General features: G+C 38.2%; 1 pseudogene; it reads right to left on the reverse strand.

Moving 5' to 3' along the window:
- LOC137994196 (golgin subfamily A member 6-like protein 7) overlaps positions 1-74 on the reverse strand; it is a 715-nt pseudogene extending 641 nt beyond the window's left edge.
- Positions 75-5,000: the final 4,926 nt, after the last annotated feature.

A 5,000-nucleotide genomic window follows, 5' to 3' on the forward strand; every position in this document is an offset into this window, starting at 1 on the left:
TTTTTGTTTGTATAAACTTCTAGGGCAAGGACTTCTCGGCAAAGAAGGATATCATGCTCTTTTGTCCATTGCATTGACTTCCTAATAAAGATAATAAAATAGAAAACAAGCGCTCTTGTGATTAGGAAAAACAGTAACCTGTGACACTAGAATTTCTGGAAAAATAAAGAATGTCACCATCTAACTGGGCATTAACCAGCACGACTTTTTTTTATAAAATGAGGGTTTAATTTTTTATCTAAGCTTTTGGGTAAAAAACAATCATAAAGTTTTCCTATGCTCTTGACATTGAGCCTAATACATTGCCAACAATTATGCGTATTATTTCAGATCAGGAGAAAAATTTCACTCACGACTTCAAGATATCCTAGAGTTCCTATTACATATGCTGGCGCCTAGAGTTGCTAAAGAGTACATTTGTAATTTCAACGCATCCCACTAGAAGGCGTAGATGCCTAAGTGAAAGATTGGTTTACCTTATTGTTAGCCCTGAAAAAATGTTGTATGAATGCTAATGCATTCTAACAACGTTTTTGTCATTATTCAGGAGTAAATTTCACGAGAAAGATGCTGCTTATTATCAAAACAAAGGTCTGAAAGAGGGGCGAAGTCAACAACCAAGTCAGGTGATTTCACTCGGCTGCAAATCAACAAACTGAAATGAACAAAATGGAATGGAAAACAGTCTTCTCTTCCAAAACAAGGATATTCCAGATGTTACCCATTCTACGCTAAGTTGCATGAAACTTCGCTAAATGTCAGTGTTTTGGAGACTAAAAGTGAGCAAAAATAAAAGCAACTTCGACCTTACGATTCTTGCGATGTGTTCTTGTCTGACTTGTCCATCTTTCGGCTTCACTTAGAGCAAGTTTTTTTGCTAAAAGAACGTAATAAAACCCAAATTCTTTTAAAATATTGTTAAAAATTGAACGTTTTTATGCCACCTGTCTATTCTAATGAGTAAAGATCCTATGAAACTACAATAGTTTACTCATGTAGTGAACACTTCATCAACTCGTCATGTTTGCCGCACCAGACAGCTGTGCTACGGCTGGAAACCTTCCTCGAACCATAAGTAGTGACGTCACCGTAAGTAATCTTTCACACTTTTGCCGTACCAGAGCCTCGCCATAGTGGATCTTAAAGTTGCTATTATTAATGTGGTACTTAATATTATTATGCAAGTGTGATTATTATTTGATCACTATATTCGTATAAGTAGTCATACCAACTGGTCCAAACATTCTTGCTTTTGTCCCATTTGCAGCTAGTACTTGTTCAAATTTGAAACCATGGACTCTCTTGTCGCCATTGTAAACGATGCGTTGATTCTGCCCAGGTCTGCTTATACGGCATACCTCAAGAGTTAAAAGGACAAAAATATCACTAGGAAGGACAGTTTACTTGTTTCACAAAAGCTAATTACTGGGACTGTATATTTTGTGCCCTCACCAAGGGCCAAGTCGCACTAGAGGACAAAACTGTTTACTTATGTCGAAAATCTGTCATCACAGTGAAAAACCAAGTGCGACTGGTTTGTCCACCGAAGGACAAAATTTGGTCGCAGACGGACAAACTTCAAAGATGCCGTCAGTCACTAGAGGACAAAACTGTTTACTTATGTCGAAAATCTGTCATCACAGTGAAAAACCAAGTGCAACTGGTTTGTCCACCGAAGGACAAAATTTGGTCGCAGACGGACAAACTTCAAAGATGCCGTCGACTACCTCTGGAGCAGGCCAAACTGAAACAAATCTTGGAAAACAATAGCGAGGGTGTCTTGATTCGGAAATGATTTGACAGGTGATATGTACCAGAGTCTCTATGCGATAGACTTTGCGGTAAAATTGATAACGTTCTCATTTCCCAACAACATGAATCCAGGTGCGGGCGACCAATATTTTCCGTATGAAATGGGGCAACAATTTCCTCAATATCCACCAGAATGGATCTATCCGATGCCTAGCCCTTACATATTCAATGATCAAAGAACTCCCAGCCCATCTCCTTCTACCACGAGTTCTGACTCGTTGCAAGAATTCTTTCAGTTCAATGCCGGGAGCATCCTAAACTTCTTTGTGCCATACATCTTCATCAGCCGAGAACATTTTGAGATCCCTCGTGTCGCGGTTTGTGGATGGACAGCATGGTGTGATGCTTTGTTCACATATTTTGTTCTCAAGTGCGACTGTAGCTTTCTGGAGAATTTTTTTGCCACTGGCCGATTTCAAGTCAAATTTGTTCTGAACAAATCCGAAATTGCCCTCTAGTGCAACTTGGCCCCAACTGAGCAAATATTTTTTAGCAACCATAATTATTCTAAAGAGGTGTATATATTTCATAAAAGTTTGTTGTTGGTTGGTTCTCTTCTCTGCTCAGAGAGGTTTTTCTCCGTGCACTTCCGTTTTCCCCTGTCATCAAAAACCAACACTTCTAAATTCCAACTCGATCCGGAATGCTCGAACATTTAAAGCATGAGCCCCTGGCTCGGGAGATTGGGCAACCACTCCGCCATGCTATCCAGCTTTTTTTACCTCTTTACAAAAGGGTTTACTCATATCATGCTCCTATTACGTTCTTACAGGATTCAAAATAGAATCATCAGGTAAAGGAGCATTATCCTTTTGTTCTAAGCCATCTCAGTTCCTGCCACACAAGGTGCAGTGGAGTTCAAATTAAAGTTAGAGAACAGTTTTAGCTACTCCTCTATCTACAGTCTGCATATTAAAACGAAATAAACTAAGCTCACACTGTGCCATCTACAAATCCCCAGCAATTTTGAAGTGCAGCTCCTTTGGCATGTACAGCATCAGCCATCTCTTTCAGATCTTTGTGTGCCATCCATGGGTGATTCAATGTAGGTAACAAGTGCCCATGAGTGTCATAAATATAATCTATAACAGCATTTGTTATGAGGCTCAGCTCTGGCAAAGACCTGCCAAACTGTGGCATGAAGTCAACATACCAGCAGGGATGAGGAAATCTGCGAAGAAGCATACAGAAAGCTTCTTCTTTTCCTGCGCTTGTCTGGCTGCTGCAACGGAAATTGTGTGGTAATCTCAACACGTTTGCTACATACAGAATGTCCAACTTGCCGAATCGAAAATTCGTCCAATATTCTTCAACAGAAAAGTCTTGGAGAATGAACCTTTTAAACTAATTTTTGTGGAAAACTTAGGAACAATAATTGGTGCAAAATTGTTTCATGCACGCTTCCGCAGCTGAATTTTAGCTATGTTGATTGAAGTCCTGTAGATCAAAGAGGTTAGTGCTCAAAGTTTTTTTCCTTTCCCTGGTACAATAGCGCTAGTACTAACATGGATATTAGTCAGGGCTCTCGATCACATTATACTTTTGAGAAACACTCTTTCAACCAACAGCATGTCTGCTTAAATTTTGTGGAGGCTCTTAGTGGGGTATTTTCAAAATACCATAATTCATTTCTCTTGAGCCGGATTTCAATTACTTTACCGTTAGTCAAAGGACAAAACATGAAATAAAATGATCTGTTTGTTTTATTGTATTTGGGTAAAAGCGTCATTTTTCAGCGCCTTCAGCACAAAACAAACGGGTTTTAGCGGTTTTGGACCATCCTCAAAAATGGTCGCCAAAAATACTGAAAATAGCTTTAAAAGCCAAACCCTGATCATGATTAAACACAGGACTGCAGTTATGTACATCAAAAGCAAACGTAATTCTTAGTGATCGATAAGGCCATTCAAATGGCCTAAGAGAACTTGCTCTTGTAGCAATTTTATAAACTCTTTTGCTGAATGTGAAAGCGCACGCTGAAGTTTAAAAAAGCAGTCAAATTGTTTTAGTACTGGTCGTTGATGTATGCTTAAACTCTTTTTTTTTTTGAGTACGAGAACAAGCCGAAGTCTTACTCATTAGGGTTACGGTTAGTTTAAAGTTTTGCTGCACAGAAAATTACCTTGAACTGAAAAAATGCTTTTAGAATCATCAAATATTCCTCCAAAATTGGGAATTAATAACCTAAAATGAGCAGCTGCATTGTGAGTTGTCTTCTATCTGGCTCTTTCTGAAATTCGGTTAAGTGAGGTTTGGACTATACATAAAGGACTTTCAACCAGAACCTTTTATAATATAATTTACTGCCTTGAAAGGAAAACTATTTTTTGCTTCTGTACTTCGTCTGTAGCAATCATCTGAAGAAAATGGAGATTTGTCTATATTGTAGCATGCTAGAATGTCCAAGTTATTTTTAGCATGTCACAAACATTCCTACCATTTTGTTCTGAAGTTGTAAATAACAATCACCGCAAGAATTTTCATGCTGAATTGTATGCTTTCTATCTTTGGTTATATTTTTTTGTTAAAATAACAGTCTGTTAAGTAGTTCTCTTCAGTGAATTCAATTTATGCTAATGTTGTGCAGGTTTGCACTATGATATGTCAATAGAGAGTTCATATTTCGTAGCAAGCAAAAAAAAGAGAGGAAGAAGAGGATTCAATGTTTACTCTGCTACCCTGTGTTTTTGATGGCGTGGAAGAAGGCAAATGGAGTTGACAGTGCTACTAATTAACTAGATTACACAAAGTTCTGCAATTCTGCAAAATATTTTTTATGTACTAATAGCTTAGTTAGGCCCGTTTCAAACGTCGAACTTTTCATGTGCTGAATCTAATGCAAATGGTAAAAAGCTGTTGTTTTTGCTCATTTGCATTAGATTTGGCACATGAAAAGTTCGACGTTTGAAACGGGCCTTAGTCGAGGGGCTTCCCTAGTATGGTGACATTGCGCTTTTGGTAGCCTCTTCTTCCACTGTTTGTGTAAAAATGGTATTTGCTTTAGTCTCTGGAGAAAAAAAATGTATTTACAACGTCCAATACATTCTGAAGTAGGCACTTTGTGAACTTGTTTTCCCTAATGGCAACATTCACATCCTTAGGATGTGGATAAGTTCACTACCAAATTCTTTTTTCGATCTCTTGAGGCAAAGGGAACTTCAAAGTATCTCCTTCAGCATCAATACACT

This window comes from Montipora foliosa, chromosome 3, assembly GCF_036669935.1.
Source record: "Montipora foliosa isolate CH-2021 chromosome 3, ASM3666993v2, whole genome shotgun sequence".
NCBI classification, from domain to species: domain Eukaryota; kingdom Metazoa; phylum Cnidaria; class Anthozoa; order Scleractinia; family Acroporidae; genus Montipora; species Montipora foliosa.